This window comes from Ahaetulla prasina, chromosome 5 (genome assembly GCF_028640845.1).
Source record: "Ahaetulla prasina isolate Xishuangbanna chromosome 5, ASM2864084v1, whole genome shotgun sequence".
NCBI classification, from domain to species: Eukaryota; Metazoa; Chordata; class Lepidosauria; order Squamata; family Colubridae; genus Ahaetulla; species Ahaetulla prasina.
Genome location: NC_080543.1, coordinates 77848777 through 77872672, shown reverse-complemented (window position 1 = coordinate 77872672; position 23896 = coordinate 77848777).

The window sequence follows — 23896 nt, the reverse complement described above, 5'->3', positions numbered from 1 at the left end:
CCAACCAGCTCCTTGGTTCTCCGAGGAGCTGAGGGGATGAAGCGCGGAGAAGACGCCTAGAGAGTTCCTGGAGGTCTAGCTGCTCAGAAGCTGATCGGACACTAGTGAAGTCCTATACTAGGGCTTACCTAGTGGCAATGAGGGAAGCGGCGCATCGTCTCCTCCCTCATTGCATCGGCAGATAACCGCCCAGCCGCCCTGTTTGGGTGACCCGCCCCTCCTACACCAGGGGAGCGGATGACCCGTTGCAGGGACGTGCTGAGGAGTTTAACGGTTATCTATACGATAAAATCGTTCAGCTTCGGGATGGTTTGGACCAAGTGAGACGTCTGAGGGTGGTCTTGGTGACATTGTATGGGATGAGTTTGACCCTGTCGCTCCCGAGGACATGGACAGGTTGTTGGGGAGGCTGAATGCCACCACATGTTTACTGGACCCGTGCCCCTCCTGGTTGGTGCTGGCCACGCAGGAGGTGACACGAGGCTGGCTCCAGGCGATTACGAGCGCTTCTTTGGTGGAGGGTGTCTTTCCGGCCGCCTTGAAAGAGGCGGTGGTGAGGCCCTCCTCAAGAAGCCTTCCTGACCCGGCTGTTTTAGGTAATTATCGTCCGGTCTCCAACCCGCCCAGCGAAGGTTGTAGAGAGTATGGTGGCATATCAGTTTCCTTGCACCTGGATGAAACTGTCTATCTAGACCCGTTCAGTCGGTTTCCGACCGGTTACAGCACGGAGACGGCTTTGGTCGCGTTGGTGGATGATCTCTGGAGGGCCAGGGATAGGGTTGTTCCTCTGCCCTGGTCCTATTAGACCTCTCAGCGGCTTTTGATACCATCGACCATGGTATCCTGCTGCGCGGTTGGGGGTTTGGGAGTGGGAGGCACCATTTATCGGTGGTTCTCCTCCTATCTCTCCGACCGGTCGCAGTCGGTGTTGACAGGGGCAGAGGTCGCCCCGGGCGCCTCACTTGTGGGTGCCGCGGGGTCGATCTCTCGCCTTCTGTTTAACATCTACATGAAGCCGCTGGGTGAGATCATCAGTGGTTTCGTGTGAAGTACCAGCTGTATGCGGATGACACCCAGCTGTACTTTTCACACCGGACCACCCCAACGGCTATCAAGTGCTGTCCCGTGTCTGGAGGCCGTCTGGTCTGGATGGGGAGAAACAGGCTCAAGCCCAATCCCTCCAAGACAGAGTGGCTGTGGATGCCGGCATCCCGGTACAGTCAGCTAAATCCGCGGCTGACCATCGGTGGCGAGTCACTGGCCCCGATGGAGAGGGTGAATTAGCGTCCTCCTGGATGAACGGCTGTCTCTAGAAGATCATTTGACGCCGTCTCCAGGAGAGCGTTCTACCAGGTTCGCCTGGTGCGCCAGTTACGCCTTTCTGGACCGGGAGGCCCTATGCACGGTCACTCACGCCTCGTGACGTCTCGCCTGGATTACTGCAACGCTCTCTACATGGGGCTCCCTTGAAGGGCATCCGGAGGCTACAGTTAGTCCAGAATGCGGCCGCTGGTGATAGATGGAGCCCTCGTGGCTCCCATAACACCCATCCTGCGCAGGCTGCACTGGCTACCTGTGGCCTTCCGGTGCGCTTCAAGGTTTTGGTGACCACCTTTAAAGCGCTCCATGGCATAGGGCGGGTTATCACGGACCGCCTACTGCGACCAGATACCTCTCACCGACCCGTGCGCCTCACAGGAGGGACTCCTCAGGGTGCCGTCAGCTAGGCAGTGTCGTCTGGCGACGCCCAGGGGAAGGGCCTTCTCTGTGGGGGCTCCCGCCCTCTGGGACGAGCTCCCCCCAGGGCTCCGCCCACTTCCCGACCTTCAACCTTCCGTCATGAGCTCAAGACACATTTATTCATCTGTGCAGGACTGGCTTAGATTTTAAATTTTATAGGGGTTTTAAATTGATTTTAATATTTATATTTATATTTTTAATGATAGGGCACTGGAATAAGTTTTTTAAAGATTATTTTAATTTTGTACACTGATGTTTTATATGCCTGTGAACCGCCCTGAGTCCTTTGGGAGATAGGGCGGTATATAAATTTAAATAATAAAATAAAATAAATAAATAAATAAAATAAAATAAGGAGACGCGGGGCCCACCTCCACTCTCCTTTGCTGCGACCAGGCGTCCTGGCGCTGCACCTCTCGTACCTGGGCCCGCAAGTCCACTGGTTCCCGTGCTGCGGCCAAGGCTTCTGCCGGCAGCACTGTCCATGGAAGAAGGGGGTCCTTGGTGCAGAGGTACTCCGGCTTGCGGGACAGGGCATCTGCCCTCTGGTTGTGACCGCTGGGAATGTAGGTCACGCGGAAGTTGAACCGAGCAAAAAACAACGACCACCGGATGTGCCGCTGGTTCAACTTCCGAGCTGTGATGAGGTGCTCAAGATTCCGATGGTCCGTTTGGACCTCTACCTGATGTCGGGCTCCCTCCAGATGGTGTCGCCAAGCCTCGAATGCAGCCTTGATAGCCAGCAACTCCTTTTCCCAGATGGTGTAGTTGCGCTCGGAAGGATTGAGTTTCCAGGAGTAGTAAGCGCAGGGAAAAAATGTGCCGCCATTCGTTGGAGCCTGTAGCAGCACCACTCCAAGAGCCACATTGGACGTGTCCGTCTCCACCACAAAAGGCCGGAGCCGGTCGGGATGCCTCAGGACGGGTTCCGTTACAAAGGCTTTCTTGAGGGCTGTGAATGCTTCTTGCTGTGGGGGACCCCACCGGAACATGACCTTCTTCCTGAGGAGCTGGGTAAGTGCAGCCGTCAGTGTGGCGAAGCCCAGGATGAAGGTCCGGTAGTAGTTGGCGAAGCCCAGTAGGCGCTGAACATCCTTCACCCGACGAGGGGCTTCCCAGCTACACAAAGCCTCTACTTTGCGTGGGTCCATGGCTATGCCCTCAGGCAAGATGATATGCCCGAGGAATTCTATGGAAGTCCGGAAGAAGACGCATTTCTCCAGCTTCGCATTGAATTGTTGCTCCTGCAAGCGTTGCAGAACCAGACCGACGTGCTGAAGGTGGCTTTCCCTGGACCGGGAGTAAATTAGGATGTCAGTCAGGTAGATCACCACGAACCGATCCAACATGTCTCGGAACATGTCATTCACGAAGTGCTGGAAGACAGCGGGGGCGTTGGTCAACCCAAACGGCATGACAGTGTATTCGTAGTGTCCGTATCGGGTGCCGAATGCCATCTTCCATTCGTCTCCCTCTCGCATCTGCGCCAGGTTGTAGGCCCCCCAGAGATCGAGCTTGGTGAAGATCGTGGCCTCCCGCAACCTCTCCAACAGCCCCGGGATGAGCGGCAGGGGGTAGCGATTCCGCACCGTAATGGCATTTAGCCGGCGGTAATCACAGCACAGGCGCAAGTCCCCTGTCTTCTTCTTCACAAAGAGGACCGGGGCCGAGAGAGGGGATTTCGAAGGCCGGATGAACCCTCAGGCCAGATTTTTGTCCAGGAAATTCCTGAGGGCGGCCAACTCGGGCTCCGACATGGAATACAGGCATCCCACAGGCAGTGGTGCGTTGGGCAGAAGGTCCACGGGGCAATCGTAGGGCTGATGCGGGGGTAGTCGGTCCGCCTCCTTCTCGCTGAACACATCAGCGAAGTCCGTCAGCTCAGGAGGCAAGGAAATGGCAGCGGTGGGGACGTTCTGGCTGGCACAGGTGTGGCGGATATGGTCGATGCACTGCAGACTCGGAAAAGAGATGGCATTCCGTGACCAGGCCACCTGAGGATCGTGGGTCCGAAACCAGGCCAACCCAAGGACCAAGGGAAAATGAAAGTCCGCCGTGACATAAAACTGGATTGCCTCCTCATGGTCCTCAATAGCCAGGCGCAAAGGCTGGGTGGCGAATTTAATGGGGCCGGACACCAGTTCTCGTCCATCAATTGTCTCTACCCGCATCGGAGGGTCCACCGGAACCACGGGGACCGCAAACTGGATCACAAAGGCCTGGTCCATAAAGTTTGTTGTGGCCCACCAGCGCATGGTTCCCCAACCATAACCATGTGTCCAGAATCAGATGCCAAGGGGGCCCAGAGTCTACTTCCGCAACGTCCAGTGGGGGCTTAGTACGTGCCCAACCTAGGGTTTCCCTGAGGTTGGGCCTGCTCCGTTTCCCGATTGGTCACGCTATGATTCAGGGACCGGTGTGCGTGCCCCACTTCACTTTCTGGGGCAAGAAGCGCCGAAGTGGCCGGGCTCCCCACAGTACAGGCACAATCCCCCTTGGCGCCTCAGGTTCCGCTCCTGGGCTGTCAGGTGAGGTCTGGCCGCTTCCAACTCCATGGGCTCCTCTGCAGCGGTTACAAAACGTGGAGCGACCCGGGGTGCTGGTGGCACAGGAAGCGGGGGTGCAGACGTCAACGGTGGGTCCCAGGGGGCGCGACGGGACAGTCGCCGTTGCAGACGGGCGTCGAGGCAGAGACAAAGGGGCACCAAGTTGTCGAGGGTCCGCGGCACCTCCACCCGGGCCAGCTCGTCTTGCAGTTCCTCTGAGAGTCCCTCCTGGAACACGTCCACCAGCGCTGCATCATTCCAGTCAGAGTCCTGGCACAAAAGACGAAATTCGGCGATGTACTCCTGCAGGGGCCGCTTCCCTTGACGGAGTTCCTTAAGGCGCCTGTTTGCCATCAGCGTCCGAACGGGGTCCTCGTACATGATGTGCAGGTGCTGCCAAAAACGCTGTTGGTCCACCAGCAGGGGGCTGTCCTGTCCTGGAGCAAGAGGGGCATGGCCCATTGGGCAGCCAAACCAGAAAGAAGGTTAATTATGAAGGCCACCTTAGCCCAGTCATCTGGGAAATCCTCTGGCCGCATAGCCATGTAGAGCTGGCACTGTCCCAAGAAGGTCGGGAACATCTCTGGCTGCCCAGAAAACTTATCCGGCACAGTTATCGGGCACTTGCGACAAGGAGGAGGAGTGGGAGGACGGGGGGGCTGCAGGCACATTCCCGGCAGCAAGTTGACCTGCCAAGTGAGCCACTTGCTGCTGTAGCTGTTGATTAGCCGCTTGTAGCTGCTGTAACTGCTGCTGTACCTGCTGCTGGTCCATCTTTGGTGGAAGATGGTTTAGTCGGGGTCTTGGACAAAATGTTCTGTTTCCCTCCCCAATACTCCCAACAAAGAGTCAGTCAAAGGCCTTCTTTTCTAGTTTATTTACATAGATAAATGTTCTGGCCATGCCTGCCAAGTCTCTGGAGATAACTAGGAAATTATAGATAAGGCCGGAGTTACTTACTAAGATATTCTTCCCTCCTTTGAAACAGTTTGCCCATGCAAATTCACTGCTTTGTCCAAGACAAAAAGCCAGGAAGTTCCGCCTACTGCTTTTATAGCCTCTGTAGATGTCACTGCATAACTCATCATTCTTTGGCTTTGTCCCAACGCCTCCTCTGCTGTGCGCGCCGGTCACGTCTGCACAGTCTTGCATCAAGCCAAAATTGTTCTTGGGGCATTGCCAAATCAGAAGAAGGCCCGGGAGAATCAGGCCTTGCCGGCTCCTCCTCCTCCCTTTGGGTGGGTGCCAGGGAGGGAGAGGGCCCAGGAGAAGCAGGCCTTGCCAGGTCTTCTCCCTCACTTTCTGAATCAGTCCGAGTCCAGGAACCTGGGTCACAACAAAACCTTTAACCAAAGACTATCTACTATTGACCTCACCCCATTCCTAAGAGGTTTGTAAGGGGCATGCATAAGAGCACCAGCGTGCCTACCGTTCCTGTCCTAATGTTCCCTTTGATTGTATCCAATTCATATAGTTATTACATGCTTATACCTATATATACTGTTGTGACAAATAAATAAATAAATAAATAAATAAAATAAAATAAAATAAAATAAATAAATGATGCCTTCTAGATATAACTAATGCTATTGAATTTAACAAGTGCAGAGCTGTAAGAATTTTGTTTGATTCACCAGAATTTAGGAGAATTTGGAAATTGTTTTATAGCAGAAAGGCATCCAGATTTAAGAAGTTCAGATACAGGAGAAACTGGTAGCTTCCTCCATCTCTGTGTTTGTTACATTGAAACATATGAAGAGATATACCAAACCCAATGAAGGGTTTGCTTCTAAGTTTTGCTTTTCAGAGACTGCTCATTCCCCAGCAGAATATCCCAACCCCTGAAACAAACTTTTGAAGGTTACATAGGAGCAAAAAGGAGAGACATAATCTGTTCTTCCGCTCTGTTATGTCAGAAAATTATTGTCTTGCTTATTTAAACGCTGAGATTTCCAGGCAGAGGGAAGAATTAAGACTGATTTTTTCCTAATAATCAGCCTAAATTGCTAACCATTGCATTCCTTTTGTCCAAAATTATCTGGCTGATTGTCCATCAATTCATTTCTTATTTGACCTATAAAAAACACGTTGTACAATCCATAAAATTATTTTATTCTCTGTATTGTAGATCTTCAATTATTCTTTCTCAGTTCAGTTTGGTTTTTCTAATGAATCTTCCTAGAAGTTATTTTTTAAACTGCTGTTCTATGTTTTAATAGTAATCTGGTATCAGCAAATGAGACTGAATTGATACATTTTGCAATGCAGCTTGTAAATAAGATGAATAATGGCTTCTTGTTTAGTTACATCAATAGATCAGAATCTGCCATTCAATAAACAATGGAACAAACTATATTCTGGAATGAAGACAGTTAGATTTAGATTTACTTCTTGACTGCTGAAAGTCCTTGACACCGGGATTCTCCCCCTTCCTATGAGAATCAACAGTATCATAGCCTCAAATATTCAACATACCCTCCTCTGCCAATACTAATTTCTAAAAAACCAAGAAACATTGACAAGGGGAACAGGCTTTTTATATCACATGAAGAAAAAAATTCCAATAGAAGAGAAAATATATAATTCAGGGTTGAACTGTGGAGTCCTTGGTGTTCAGAGAGCTTAGAGAGCACCAAGGACTCCACCAAAAATATATTAAAATACAGAATATAACTTGTCTTAATATACTTTTCTGAGTCTAAAAATATGCCAGACCAAAAGAAACATATTTACATAAAAAGCAGACAAGGTCAAATAACAAAGAAAGCCCTTAATTAGTTGTAATCAACTTAATTTGCATACCATATATAATTCCTAAATGATTGTTAATAATAACTTTATATAATGGACTTCCAATTTTCATGAAAATGGCACATTTTGATAAGCAGACACAAAACCCTAATACTAATAAGGTTTAATTTGCATACATTAGACTGATTATCCAAACAAAAGGATTACAGTATTACTTCTCCATACCTTTATGTCCTTATTATGCACATTTATTAACTTCAAAAAAGCTAGCTGTTACTGACAAACAATAGCCATGCATGAAAAAAAAATCTTCAACATGAATAAAAACATTTTAATGCAAAAGAGCAAAGTTTATACAGTATAAATGCTTCATTTAACTCTTTCATAGCAAAAAAACATACATTCTGAAAATCCTAGTCATTAGATCAAGTTATAATTTCTGTATGGCACAAAATTGAAACAAATTACATTTGATAAACTTTTGAGTGGCTTTGAACTTTGGCTATCACTTTTGTCAAAACCTTTCTTCATGTTGACTGGGAAATATGGTATTTGTAATCTCAATATATCTAGAGATGCCAGATTTAGGAAGCCTGAGCTATTAGAGTACCTATGTTCAGAAGTAGGTTCAGAATTATATCATTTATGAGTAATTGATTGGAAACTGTCTAAAAATTATTGTAAATATTATGAGTAACTTTTTATTTCCAATAAAAAGTTGTAGACAATTTCAGATAATTTCCACACAAAAAATTGTAATCCTGCTCACAATCTCATCCTCAAGAAAAAACCTAAACTTTGAATTCACTTATTAAAGGTAAAGGTTCCCCTCACACATACGTGCTAGTCGTTGCCAACTCTAGGGGGCGGTGCTCATCTCCGTTTCAAAGCCGAAGAGCCAGCGCTGTCTGAAGACGTCTCCGTGGTCATGTGGCCGGCATGACTTAACACCAAAGGCGCACGGAACACTGTTACCTTCCCACCAAAGGTGGTCCCTATTTTTTCTACTTGCATTTTTACGTGCTTTCGAAACTGCTAGGTTGGCGGAAGCTGGGACAAGTAACGCGAGCTCACCCCATTACATGGCAGCACTAGGGATTCGAACCACCGAGCTGCCGACCTTTCAATCGACAAGCTCAATGTCCTAGCCCCTGAGCCACCATGTCCCAATTCACTTATTACTAATCGCAAAAATATTGATCAATATTACAAAATAAATGTTTTTCAAAAATACAAATAGAACATAGCTTCTACTTAAAATAACCAGCATATGTTCATGGGTATAAAAATGTTTAAACTAAATGAAATGTGAAAAATCTGCCTGTAGATCTTTTTAGCTGACATAGAAGAATCAACAATAAACCAAGTAATGGCTGATACAGAAATCAATATGTTAAGATAAAAAAAACTTCAAAAAATACTGGATAGAAAGGAGTCAGAATACTGGTGGCCACACATCATGTTCCAGACTGAAGCTCAATGTTCTATATGCTTTCAGCCATTTAGGGAGTCTAGGATAATTCCAGTTTTAATGGACTCTTTCATACCAAGATTTAAAGTCATCTACGGTGTTTGGAAAAAATCATTTTTTAAAACAGAAATATCAGTAGTTAAAGCAGTGTTAGTAGCTCACAGTATCTATGATACACAGCAGTTAACATTTATGGCAGAAGGGAGGGCAGGAAAAAAGCTGTGAATAGTGTTCACATATTGAAAGATAAATGAAATTCACAAGAGCCTGGAAAAAGGCCAATGAACTTGAAATTCAGACAGAAGAATGCTACTTCAGTGTCCCTCCAACTTATGTTTTGTGACCTAGAGCTGTGGAGTTAAGGATGCAGGGGGCAAATTAGAATATGAAGTGTTTTTCAGTGATAGCTCCTCTCACAAGGCAAGTTGCACATCAATAGGACGATAGCACTATACTTCCAAAATCAGTTTAAATGTGTCAGTTCTCAGAGAAATGATCTCCACACACTTCAGACTTTGCAGATTCTTTTTTCTCCCACTGATTTTTTCTCTACACTGATTTTTCTTCAGTGTATGTAATGAAACTGATGGATGCCAGTCAGGAATGACAATGTAGTGAAAACAGGTACATGTATACCAGGCATATGGTTAGACAGGGAAATATAGAGAAACTAAAGCAAACAGGTATCAAGCTGGTCAGTCAGTCAGAAAAGGTGGTGAGCACAATAATTGTTTAATCTGTTTTAGTACAATAGCTGTTCAAATTGAGGAAACAAACCTAACTCAACTGAGCTCATAGAGGCATAGGTTCAGTCTTTGGAAAAACTTTGGTGCAGTCTACAGCATCAGAAAAGAGCACTAGACTCATCCACACACATAAATGTTAATTCTTGCCTTACAAGCTTTCTTTCACTCCTCAGTCATTTCACTCAAGTATCTGTCTCAGTGTTCCTCAACCTTGATAACTTAAAGTTGGGTTGACTTCAACTTATAGAATTCCCCAGGCAGCCATGCCAGCAGTTGATATACATACTGTTATGACCCAGGCAGGCAAGGCAGGGCAGGCCTGTAGAGAGTTCTTTATTTGACTCAAATGTTCCAGCCAAAGGCCCTCCAACAACCTCCATTGTTATGTATTTGAATTATTGGAGGGAAATTTGGGCGGGAAAAAGCATGTTTCTGATTGGCTGATGCCTCAGCCAAAATACTATATAAGGAGGACTGTTTGCCAGTTGCTTTCACTGGGTTCTCGCAATAAACTTAAGAGCTGTTGTCACCAATGACTGTCTCCTGCCTCCTCATTGCCCAAACTTAATATTGGCGATGAGGGTGGGATGAGGTTGGCAGTGAGACCGAAAAAGAGCTGAAGTGGAGAAATAGATTAGAACCCAGCCAGTTATAGGGCAGCCATGTAGATACGATCGGAAATGTCTAACTACATGCCACCAGCGCCATTTGACCCAGCCAAAGAGAAGTGGGGGTTATACATGGCTCGCTTCGAATGTTTCCTTGAAGCTAACGAGTTGCAAGGGGTATCGGACAATCGGAAGCGTGCATACTTCTTGAGCCATTGCGGGCCAGAAGTAATTGACACCGCCGAATCGTTATCGGAACCGACGCCTGTCCAGTCAATGCCCTGGCCAGTGTTACAGTGGCCAGGGCAGTGTAACAGACGACGCTCAGGGTGCACTATGCCCCGAAGCATAGTGCCATCGAAGTTCGTGCAGAGATATGAACTCTGACAGAGAGTCCAACGCGAGGGCGAATCAATCAGTGTGTACATGGCTGCATTGAGAAAAGCTGCGACCCACTGCGAATATAGGGATTTAGAGGATTCCCCCTTAGAGCAGTTTATTTGTGGAGCTTGGGACATTCGGTTGCAGAGGCAACTCCTGGCCAAAAATAAGTTGACTCTCACGATCGCCCTAGATGAAGCTAGGGCACATGAACTTTCCACTAAAGCTGCTGAAACTTTACAAAAGCCAACGTCGCTGAATTCATCAGCTAAAGTGACACTAGTCCACAGTGAGGAGATTCAGTCCGAGTGAGATGGCGAGAGTGAGGAAGAGGTTTTCCAAATGGGAAAATCAGAAAGGACTGACAATGATGAGTGTGTGAGTTGCAGAGGCCATCACCAGCGATGGAACTGTCGTTTTACAGAAGCCATCTGCCGCAGATGTGACAAAAAAGGTCACTGGGCACGGGTGTGTCGGGCTTTTCAGCCGTGCCGCCAAAAGTCCCGAGCCGAATTTAAACCAGCCTATCAACAAAACCTCAGCTCTGTGAGACAGCCACCTATTGGCTCAATCAAAAAGGGCGCGAAGTCCAACCACACCACAGTACGAGTGGGCCAAGCCTCAACGAAACCAGAAAAAAAGATTTTTACAAGAGCCTGCATAGAAGGGTGCTGTGTAAAATGGAAGTCTATACCGGATCATCGATCACAATCATGTCCTGGGATCCGATCACCAAGAAGCTCCCAAGCATCGCGAAGCGTCAATTGCAACCTCAGAGACTGAGAGTCCAGGACTATCAGGGAAACCGGATCCCTGTCCGAGGCATCACGAGTCAAGTATGGACAATATACAAAATCTCTACCAATCACCATCGTAGACGGACATCTGCCCAGTTTGTTAGGTCTCGATTGGTTCCGGGCCCTAGGAATGGGCATCACCGGAGTCTACCATGTCGGAGGCAACCTGAGAGAGGAACTGCCACAGGAATCTGAAGACGAGTTCCAGGACAGCCTGGGCAAGTATGTGGGGACCCCCATTTCATTTAATTTAGATCCAAAAATAGCTCCGATTCGGCTTAAGGCCAGGAGGGTTCCCTTTGCCCTAAAACCCAAAATTGATAAAGAACTGGACAAGCTAGTTAAACAGGGCATTTTAATTCCAGTTGAACACGCCAAGTAGGAGACACCAATAGTAACACCAGTTAAACCAGATGGATCTGTCCGTATTTGTGCCGATTACAAGACAACACTAAATAAGGCATTGCAGAAAAGCGCATACCCTGTCCCCATAGTACAACACTTGCTGCATTCACTAGGATCAGGGCAAATCTTTGCCAAACTTGATTTGGCTCAGGTGTATCAGCAGTTGCCTGTTGATAACGATACAGCTGAGGCACAGATGATAGTTACACACAGGGGTGCGTTTAAGTGCACCAGACTCCAGTTTGGGGTCAGTGTCGCCCCTGGGCTGTTCCAGAACCTCATGGAACGGTTATTGCAGGGTCTACCAGGGGTAGTTCCCTATTTTGATGATGTTTTGGTGTCAGCTAGTGACATGGAAGAGCTACAAGAAAAATTGCGAAGGGTGTTGTCCATTTTCAGAGCTGCTGGACTTAAGGTCAAGCTCAATAAGTGTCAAATTGGAGTGCCCTCAGTTGAATTTTTAGGATATCGAATAGATAAGGAGGGCATTCATGCAACAGAGAGCAAGGTACGGGCAATTCGGAAAGCTCCCCCACCAAAAAACAAAGCGGAGTTACAGGCCTTTCTAGGACTTTTGAACTTTTATGCGGTCTTTTTAAAGGACAAGGCAACCATGGCTGAACCACTGCACAGACTGCTCACTAACACTACCCCGTGGACTTGGGGCAGGACTGAAGCAGCAGCTTTTGAATCTGTAAAAATGCTGCTGTCTAGTGACAGTCTATTAATTCAATATAATGGGACTTTGCCTCTCATCCTGGTATGTGATGCATCACCCTATGGAGTAGGAGCTGTCCTCAGCCACAAGCTGCCTAATGGGGCAGAAACCCCAATTGCATACTTCTCCCGCACTTTATCAGAAGCCGAAAGAAACTATAGTCAATTAGACAGAGAAGCTTTAGTAATTGTCTCGGGTGTTAAAAAATTTCACGAATATTTGTTTGGGAGGCATTTTGACATTGTTACGGACCATCGGCCATTGTTGGGTTTGTTGGCGGGATACCGCCCTACGCTGATTGCCTTGTCTCCCAGACTGACCCACTGGACTATATTCCTGGCAGCATATTCATACCGCCTGACCCACCGACCGGGCAGGGAATTGGGACTCGCAGACGCTTTGAGCAGGTGTCCCTTGCCAGACACAATTCAAGACCCAACTCCGGGAACCCCAATTCTACTAACTGACTCTTTGGACACTGGCCCTATCACTTCCGCCGAAGTGGCTAAGGCATCATCTAAAGACATTATTGTCCACACTGTAATCGGTTGGGTGCAGAGGGGATGGCCCATTACAACGGGCAAGGAATTAAACAGTTTGCGAGCAAACATTCTGAATTGTCTATGCAAGGGGGATGTTTATTATGGGGTTATCCCATTGCGGCTGAGGGAAAATGTATTGGATTTATTGCATGTGGGGCATCCGGGCATTGTACATATGAAAAGTCTAGCACGGAATTATGTGTGGTGGCCCCCGATGGACAAAGACATCAGTGACCGGGTAGGCAGATGCCAATCTTGCCAGAATTCTAGGCCGCTATCCCCCACGGCCCCGGTGAAAGAATGGGAGAAACCCCAGGGACCGTGGTCTAGAATTCACATAGACTTTGCTGGCCCTTTTCATGGGCAAATGTTCTTAATTGTAGTAGATGCTTATTCCAAGTGGTTGGAAATAATATTAATGAAAACCATAACTGCTGAAACAGTCATAAGGGTTTTGCGGCAACTATTTGTAACACATGGTTTGCTGGACACACTAGTCTCGGATAATGGCCCACAGTTCACTGCTACTCAATTTGGAGGATACTTGGCCGAAATGGGCATCTGACATGCCCTCTCGGCGCCATTCCATCCGGCTAGTAATGGCCTTGCAGAACATTTTGTAAGATGTGCCAAGATGGCACTGTCCAGGATTAGCCCATTGGACTGGCAAGCCAAAATTGACACCTTCTTGGCCGTACAGCATGGGACACCTTGCATGGCCACCGGCCGCAGCCCAGCGGAGTTGTTAATGGGGAGGAGACTCTGATGCCCATTAGATAGACTAAATCCAAATTATTCCCCTAATGGGTATCCAACAACAAGAGATAAAACAAGGGTTTTTACAATAGGTGCTCCTGTTTTCGCCAGGAATTACAGTGAGGGTCCCCTTTGGTTGGTGGGAACAATTTTAGAGGTGACAGGTCCCAAATCTTATTTAGTTGACATGGGCGATAGGAGGGTCTGGAAAAGGCACATCGATCAACTACGAAAAAGATTGGAAGCCAAGATAGATACAGAACAACCAGGCCCTGACTACCAAATGCTTACACCAACAGCTAACTCAAGCCCGAGGTGGCCAGAGGACTTATCTGGGATTTGTGAAGTCCAGCAACACCCCACAATCCCTCCAGAAGCCAGCAGGGAAGAATCTGCTCCTAATCCAGGCCCGGAGGGCCAATTGGAGGAGCTGGGAGGAATGGAGAGTCCCTCTGACCAGCTCAACTCCCCACCAGAGAATGAATTGCGCAGGTCAGCCAGGCTCAGGAAACGCCCCGACTACCTGCGTGATTACGTTTGTAAATAATATGTAAATATTAGACTAAGTATGTTCTGGGAGGGGAGGAGTGTTATGTATTTGAATTATTGGAGGGAAATTTGGGCGGGAAAAAGCATGTTTCTGATTGGCTGATGTCTCAGCCAAAATACTATATATGGAGGACTGTTTGCCAGTTGCTTTCGCTGGGTTTTTGCAATAAACTTAAGAGCTGTTGTCACCAATGACTGTTTCCTGCCTCCTCATTGCCCGAACTTAACATCCATGCTACCCTGAAGGCAGCCATTTTCAGTCTTCCAAACACAGTCCTGTTAGTACAAAAAAAGCCCACAGAGTAGGAGCATTCTCACAGAGCAAGTTCCAGGGTTCCAAGTTCAATCCACAAGGCAGAGTCCAGGCATAAGATAAGGGTAGTCCTCAGGACAAGGAACAAGTCCCAGGCAAGAAGCAATTCCAAAGGCACAGGGAAGCAAAGGCCAAACACAGGCCCATGGCTTCTCCTTAAGATATTCCCCTCCAGGTGTTCCTTGCGAGGAGAGGTGGGGTGATCTCCTCCCAAGTAACCTTGCAGTCCTTCTCTGGGCTTGCCTATGCTCCATTCTCCTTGTCTTTGGATCAAGTGGAGTGGACAGCTGCTCCTCTTCAGAGGAGATTGGTTGCCTATCAGCACCACTGCTGGTCAGCAACCGATCCTCCCCTGTGTCTGTGCAGGCAGGCAGCTCTTCATCTGGTTGACCATCTTCCCCAATGCCTGAGGGGTCCGGAACAGCATCATCCTCAGCTCCTGGTGTCTCCAAATATCCCAAGGGAGATATGCCTTACCTGTCAAACAGCCTCAGTTCCAATTCCTCCTCCTCCTCCTCCTCCTCCTCCTCCTCCTCCTCCTCCTCCTCCCAGCCAGGCTCTGATGAGGCTATGATACATACATCTTCAAGTTGCTAAAGTTAAAAAACACTGCTCTGTCTGGCCAATGCCTGCAAGACTCTCCATTCACATATACTGCCTTAAGTTCCATCATAGAAGAAGGGCTGATAGAAATAAACAAAATCAGAGTGATTTGTGCCATTAGGTTTTGCTTTCTTGCCACCATTGGAAATATAGTACTCCTCAAAAGCAATTGCCCTAGGAGACCATAAGCCAGCTTCTGCTTTCCTTGGCAAGGTTCCCTGGTGATTGATGCTGGAACACATTTCCAGAATCCAATTAAATATCGCTAATCCTCACTGCAGGATTGAAACTTGTGGTTCATTATCTAATTCTTAGGATCACTACACACAAACATACAGACTATTCTGCATGACTATGGCTTTAATGCTATGCCCACTTATCTGGGAGTAAAACCCATGGAACTTAATGACACCCAAATACTAGAATAATATGTAGGTACGTGCAGAAGTTTCTGCTGTAGCCAATAACAAGGAAACCTAAATCAGTATTTTATATTCTCAAACTAAAAAGTAGCAAGCCTCATGAAAGTGTCAGTGGGGAAGTGGGAAGTATCCATTACCCACTCTCTAAATGAATACCTTCACTGTAAATCAGTCCTGCAGTAAACCCTTTCAGGTAAACCTCTATACCCGTGATGGCAAACCTATGACACATGTGCCACAGGTGACATGCGGAGCCATTTCTGTGGGCATGCGAGCCATAGATCAGCTTCACTGTGCATGTGCATGTGCCTCCCACCAGCCAGCTGATTTTCGGGTCTCTGCTGCACATGTGGGAGATGCCAATGCTGCTCTGCCAATGCCGCCCTGCCCCACCAGGAGTCTCCATGCAGCCTGTTTTGGATGCCAGGTAAGTACAGGGCTCGCACAAAGGCTCTGGGAGGGCAAAAACTGGGCCTGCCGAAAGTTCAGAAACAGACTGTTTCTAACCTCTGGAAAGCCTCTAGAGGGCTGGGGAAGGCCGTTTTTGCCTTCCTGGAGGCTCCAGGAAAGCCTCCAATGCCTCTAGAGTCTCTGGGAGGGCAAAAAACGGGCCTACCGGAAGTCCAGAGGCTTCAGGGAGGCCTGCTAAAAGAGGAGGCCTGCAAAAGAGGCCACAAGGGGTGCGTGCACCTGAGTGGGGGATGGGGGAGTGCAGGTCGTCACATGCGCCTGTGCAGGGGGGCAGGCCAGCGCAGAGGGGATTGTGCACGCATGTGCAGGGGGCGGGGCATGCATGGGGGCACTGCATTATGGATTTGGGCACGTGCTTTTGGCACCCAAGGAAAAAAGATTAGCCATCACTGTTCTATACAGTCATTTCTATATATTATATTAATATTATTTAGGAATTAAAAAAAATAAACAGTGAATAGGGAACAGTTTAACTAATGCAAAATATATTTGTTTCCAAAGGGAAATATTAATATGCTAATCCATCAATTTTCTTCAAAATAAAATCAGTTTGATATTTTCCTAAGTCTAATAAGCAAATAAACCACAAGATTGTGAACCACAGCAGTACTTTTTGTCCCACTATCTCTATCATCATAGCAAGATGGCACTATTGGTTTTTAGCTTGTCCATACCCAAGGATCTCACACCCATCCTAACTTATAATAATAATAATAATAATAATAATAATAATAATAATAATAATAATAATAATAACAACAACAACAACAACAACAACAACAACAAACTTTCTAACAGTACTATATGGCATTGACATGTAAAGTAGGAGAAAACCTTTTTGTTTGTTGTGTTATCTATAGTAAAATTGATGAACATCTTGATTGTTATTTTGAATTATATTTCCCTGCTATAGAGAAATATTACTATAAATCACAGTGGTTGCACAAATAATTTAAAAATCAACTTTTGGTATGATTTATTGTAGTTACGCTTCTTGAGTTAATTCTATATTATTAACTACCATTGGAATTTACTCTTAATTGAAAATGTGGGATGTCCTATTTATAATTGACTATGTGCCATCAAGCTGATGTCAACTTTTAGTAACCACATAAACACATTTTCTCCAGGAAAATCTATCCCTAACTTAAACTTCTCAGGCCTATTTCTAATAAAGAAAAAAAATACTTCAAGAAGTGGATACTGGGTGTAATATAATTTTGGGTCTAAATTTAGCCAAATGTTTGAGTCTGTTGTTTCTATATTGGTTAAAAGAAAAACCTCTATTATAGATAGCAATGATAAATCTCTATAGACCACTCTGCAAGTGGCATGAGTACTGTCAAGTGCAGGAAATTATGAGCCAAGGCAGTTCAAATGAATATAGGTTTATTGCATGCTAAACTCTCTACAAGAATCTGTAGTAACAGTCAAAACAAATTAGAGGTAGATAAGAGTCAACAGAATTCAAAATGAGCTGTAGGCATGTAGGGACTAAAAACTGATGACATGCTTCTCCCCTTCCTTGGGTTCATCTTAATCATCTTTCACAAATACAACTAAGACAGTAGCCTTTCCTACCTTATAAAAAAACATTATATGTAAGGCTGAATTTGTTAAATAGCAAAGACCTGTGGTCTTTTAATATGAAAGATTGTGACTTAGAATTTAAGAGTAAACAAGATGAATTAATGAAAGAAACAATATAATTGTACATTTGTGAAACTAAGAGAAAGATAAATGATGTAGTAGATATGGATGTAGATGATCTGACCATGAGATGAAGCTGATGGCTACATCCACAGTAGTAAGAGTTTGTTGTTGTTGTTAGTTGCGAAGTCGTGTCCAACCCATCGCGACCCCATGGACAATGTTCCTCCAGGCCTTCCTATCCTCTACCATCCTCTGGAGTCCATTTAAGCTCATGCCTACTGCTTCAATGACTCCATCCATCCACCTCATTCTCTCTTGTCCCATTCTTCTTTTGCCCTCAACCTTTCCCAGCATTAGGCTCTTCTCCAGTGAGTCCTTCCTTCTCATTAGGTGCCCAAAGTATTTCAGTTTCATCTTCAGGATCTGGCCTTCTAAAAACCAGCCAGGGTTGAACTCCTCTAGGACTGACTTGTTTGTTCGCCTTGCAGTCCAAGGGACTCACAGCAGTCTTCTCCAGCACCAGAGTTCAAATGCCTCAATTCTTTGGCACTCAGCCTGTCTTATGGTCCAACTTTCACAGCCATACATTGCAACTGGGAAAACCATAGCTTTGACTATACACACTTTTGTTGGCAGGGTGATGTCTCTGCTTTTTAGTACTGAAGCAGGACCCCAATGCTTTATAATACAAGTGCTTTATGTTTATTTGTTAGGATTATAACAAGATGTATTAGAGATAGAAGTCGACGTGTCACATAAAAGCGGAAGTATATTGCTTGGCAGAGGTGTGGTGTTGCAAGCTTTCTGTAAAGCACAGGAATATTTCTACATGCTGTTCTTTGTAACCTGTTCCAGTAACTATATGTGGCAAGTAAGGGGCATTGATAGCAACATATGCATCAACATATGTATCCGGATGGTGTATGATAATGGTAGTCCATATATGGGCTTTTGTCTGTGACAACCAATTAGGATAACAACTTCTTTTTCTTATGTGATATCTGTAACCAAAGATATAAAAGATTATGCTTGAGCCTTGGGACTTCTTGCAGGTGCAGGGCAGGGCCAGTTGCGGCAACCTCCACAAGAACCAGTGGAGAAGGAGGAGACCAAGAACAAAGCCTAGGAACTGGCCAGAGGAGGACATCAGCCTGCAGGTAAGTATTGGGGATAAGAAGAAACCCTCCCTATAAGCAGGGACGGTTGTGGAGGACTGATCACCCTCCATTAGTAAGGGAAAAGGTGGGAGGACTGTTGTGTGAGTTAATGAAGTCCAGCCTGTGAGTCAGGCTTGTGTGAAGTGGAAAGAAAGAAAGAAAGAAACAACAACTCCCTTGTGTTTCCTGAATGGAAAGGACCCCATACCTTCCTCTCAAAATCCCTCTCCCTATTTGTCTTATCTGGTGCCCTGGGAAAATCATGGGGGGAGGAAGTGTACCCCTTACTCCGTTAGAATGCATGTTGATGAACTTTAAGGCAGGGTACGTGTCCCAAGACTATGGCATTAAGTGGAGCAGATGGAAACTGAGAACCTTCTGTAAGGCAGAGGATATGGAATACGTATAGGAAGGAACCAGTGTGCCATAGGTAAAAAAAAAAAAAAAGGAAGGACACTGGAAAGGGAAAAGGATAAGGAAAAGGAGGCTGACAGAAGCAGGGGTAGGTTTTGAAAAGCTACAGAGGTGGTTTAGGACGAAGCCAGAAAGGGAGGGACCAAAGGGTAGGATTTTCAAAGCCCCCTCTCATAGGCCTGGCAGAAGTGACTTCTGCAACAGAGTTATTAACACTTGGAACACACTACCTGACTCTGTGGTCTCTTCTCAAAATCCCAAAAGCTTTAACCAAAAACTGTCTGCTATTGACCTCACCCCATTCCTAAGAGGACTATAAGGGGCATGCATAAGAGCACAAAACTGCCTACCGTTCCTGTCCTATTGTTTCCGTTCATTATATCAAATGAATATAATAGTTGCATACTTTTGCTCATATATATGCTTATATGATATGTAGTTGTTTTATGTTGATGCTTGTGTATATTGTTGGGGGGGGGGGAAGGAACCCTGGGTGGGGGAACAGGAAGACAAAAGTTTCACAGTTCTCAAAGAGGCCCTCACACAAGCTCTTAGGTTAGGATTACCAACTTGAAAGAAGCCGTTGGCCAACTGTTTGCAAATACAAAGGAAAATGTAACAGTGGGGGGAGGGTCTTACCCAGAAAGTAGGAATTGTCCGGTTTCTTATCTGTCAAACAGCAAAAGGTTGGGCTGCTTGTCTGAAAGCTGGCAGGAACAGCTTTGTAAAAACAGGAAGCTAATAAATTAACAGTTGGGGCAGGAAATAAACGTTTATACACAACATGCCCCAAAATGCTAAAACACCAGGGTGTCAGAAGGGAGTATCAGATACAGAACAAGGAAATAACAAGGCTGACTAGGAAGCTCGAAGGGCAGTGCAAAGGGACACTACCCGTGGAGGAAAACCTAGTTGTGTGTGTCCCAACTTGGATCGTCCATTGATGATCGACCCTTCAGAAATGACAAGGAACCTCTTCACTTCTGGTGACATTCCGGAAACTGTCCCTCAACGAACTGGGAGGTGAAGAACCCCCTGCAGGTGTTACTCACAGGGGCAATGAAAGGACCTTACCCTGGGAGCTGCGCTTGCACACTCAACACATCTAAAAGACTCTGTGTAACTATATGTTTTGTAGAACTTGTGGAGAGTTCCAGGTTTCAGGCAATATGGAACCTACCCAAAGGATGAGGCAAACTGTCTTTCTCATACCATCGATCTGGGCAGTGGTAGTGCTGTAAGTGATTAATATCATCCTCAGCTTCCTATATCTGTATATGGTGTTACAGGTATAGATGTTAAAGGAGGGGAGGGGGATGCGGGGAAAACCCCAACAAAAGATAAAATTCGGGACTGGTGTCAAACTGCGCTTGATGGCCAGGATAGGGAGGATCAGAACTCAGGGAGGTCTGGGATTGTGTAAGAGAAAAAAAAAATACAATTGAGCAGGGGAAACAGGCAAACTTATCCTTGGGTGCTTGGGACTGTTTCCCAAAAAGGGGGTTGTGGAGGTCTCGATTGGGAATGAATTGATATGTTAAATGGCAAATCTGCATGCTTAGAACAGGTAGAAAAGCTGAAAGGGGACTGTGACAATCTGGATTATAATGTCCGTGAGTTAGAAATAGTTATTTGTGATGTTAAATGGCGAAAGGAGCAGTATCCTTCCTCCCTATATATCCCCTTCTTTTTTGTCTGGGAAGAGAGAAGTAAGAAAAGGGCGGGGTGTGGTTTGTTCTCTCTTTTACACATTTTTTCTTTGCCGAGTCTGTCTGAGAGAGAGGTAGGGCAAATGGGTAGCTTGTTCCTGCAACGCTGCATGCATATGGCAGCTATGCAGATATATTTTCAATCCTGCTCTGAATTGCGATTCTGATTTTATTTTTTAAATGTTTGAGGTGTTTAAAATCACTTTAGATAACAGAGACTTGATGTTAAAGTTTGGGACAAATATATTTCAAAGGAGAGACCCAAAAATACCTCATGTAGGTGATTTCTTTTAATTTTGGGGGGCGTTCTTTTTAACATGCTCTTTTATGTTTGTATGTCTGTGCGTTTTGAATGATAAGGGGTTGAGGAGATTTCTATGATAGTCTGGATATTTTAGCCTAGTGTTACCTGGAGGAGGGGACGGATTTTGAGGATCTTAACCCAGAGGTATGAAGGAAAAAGACGACTGGGCTTATTCCTAAAAAAAAAAAAATGTTAGATCCTACCTTAATGGATGTTCCCTTAAGGAGAGATTATTTTATTTATGTGGATGAAAAAAGAAAGTAGTAGAAGGTAGGGATGGATGTTTGGTTTGGCAAGCTAGGAAGCTTGTGATCCACTTACAAGTCTGTTCAGGTACTTGTAGCTGGTTTAGCTTGGTTAGAAGAGTGTCTGGGATGATGGTATTGAATGCTGAACTAAAGTCTACAGAGAGGACCCTTGCATAAGTCTTTGGAGATTCAAGATGTTGTAAGATGTAGTGCAGAGCCATATTAACAGCATCATCTGTTGATCTATTTGCTCGGTATGCAAATTGCAAGGGGTCTAACAGCGGATCCGTGATGGTTTTCAAGTAGGAAGGCACTAGCCTTTCAAAGGCTTTCATGACTACAGATGTTAAAGCAACTGGTCTGTAGTCATTCAGTTCCTTTATAATGGGCTTCTTCGGTACTGGGATGATGGTAGAGCGTTTGAAGCAAGAAGGAACATAACACATCTCTAGTGATTTATTAAAGATATGGGTGAAGATGGGGGCCAATTGGTCAGCATAGACTTTTAAGCAAGAAGGAGTTATCTTGTCTGGGCCTGGAGCTTTTCCTGGCTTTTGTCTGTGAAATAGATCCTGCACTTCCTTTTCTGTGATCACTAGGGGTTGTGAACCCAATGGGGTGGGGTCAGTTGTAGGAGGCTTGGCTGTTGTTAGTGTTTGTGTTGTTGTTGTTGGTAAAAACAAGTTGTGCATTTCCTTGAAGCTTGAGGCAATGGTGTAGCTGGCTTATGATAGAAATGTAACACCCCTCAAGTTGGGTATTTATCGATAATAGGTAAATACGGTAATAAGGAAAAGGGGGTTTACTTTCCTGTATGAGGAATTGCTGAAAGAAGAGTCATGGGAAGTTGTTTGGAAGGAAAAGGTGTTAAAGAAGGAAGTCTTTTCACTTGTTCGTAGCATTGGAAGATGGCATTATGAAGAGGGTGTTGGCCCAGATATAAGCTGGGAAAAAGAAACCTCTAGTGTTTTTGTCTAAATGGATGGATTCTGTAGTGAGAGGTTGGTCCTTGTGCATGCAAGCAGTAGCTGCTACTGTTATTTTGGTGGAGGAAAGTAGAGAATCAACCTTTGGTGGCATTGGTGGAGAAAAGTCCACATCAAGTGCAGACAATTTTAATGCAGAAAGCCCAAAAGTGGCTTACCAATGCTGAGCTTTTTGAAATATGAGGCTATCCTGTTATCACAAGAGGATTTAGTTCTCTCGACTGATAGGAATTGCAATCCAGCAGAATTCCTGTCAGGGGAGAGAAAAGAATGGGATAATGCGGAACACAACTGTGTGGAACCAATCAATTTACAAGCAGAAGTCCGAGAGGATTTGGAAGATAGTCCTATAGTGGGTGGTATCAATGTATTCATTGATGAGCCTTCCTGGGTGGAAAAGGGGAAGAGGCTGATCGGTTATGCAGTGGTGAATGGAGACACTACTGAGGTACTGGAAGCAGAATGGTTGCCATCTGATTGGTCAGCACAGATAGGTGCAATGTTTGCTTTATTATAAGAGTGAAAGTTGTTAACAAATGAAGTGGTTAATATTTATACTGATTAAAAGTATGTGTATGGAATATTACACTCCTTTGGAGGATCTGGATAGAACTAAAGCAAGTGAATTTTATAATAACTTTATTTAGAAAAAAAAGAGGGGGGGGCGCAAAGGGCCAGAATGGCTGGCTATAATGCACATTGAGGCACATAACAAGGGAACTTCTAAACTAATAGATTAGTGAATGAAGCTGCAGACAGCAGCATGTTTAGGGGGGAATTGATGATCCGAATCCCTGCTTTGGAATTTGATGTGAAACCTGTATTCACTGATAAGGAAGGAAAACAAATGGTGAAAGAAAGGGTGAAACAGGTAGATGATAAATAGATAACAAAGGAGGGATTGCAAATCGTGAACAAACATGTTATGAGAAACATATTGAAGAGTGAACCTATTTGGGAATAAAAGTGTTATTAATTTTGTTCAAAGGAAAACCATATATATATTTGTAAAGGCATGTATACGATAGCCATGCAAGTGGGAGGTGGAACCATCATGGGAGGAAAATGGCCTTGGGAGGCACAGGAATTGAACTATTCTGTAGTGTTAGACATGGAACAGCAAGATAACCTAACGGCCACCTCCGGAAAAGATGGTAATTGGGCCCTAACCTCAAACTTAGTGGGATCCGTCTGCTATGCCCAAAACCGTACTACCAATTGTCACCAGGTAGGATCTTTATGATGTTTATCCACCTGGAATAATGGCGAATGGTGGTCAGGTAAGGGATACCAGCCCACAAAGGAGGCTATGGCCCTCTCCAATGTCTCCATCCTCAGCTCATACATCGCCAAGCAATATAACACCTCCCTTGTCTGGTTAGTCCCTGATGGAATGTATTGGATTTGTGGAAAATTTGCATATGCTCAATTCCCAGCCAATTGATGTGGAGCATGTGTGCTTGGAATAGTGAGACCAGGATTCTTCCTGTTACCCCTCTGACAGCATCAAGTTTTAGGAGTAAAGAAAGTGTTAAATACAGGCCTTATATTATGCAGAACAGATTGGCTCTGGACTATCTTCTGACTAAGGAAGGTAGGGTTTGTG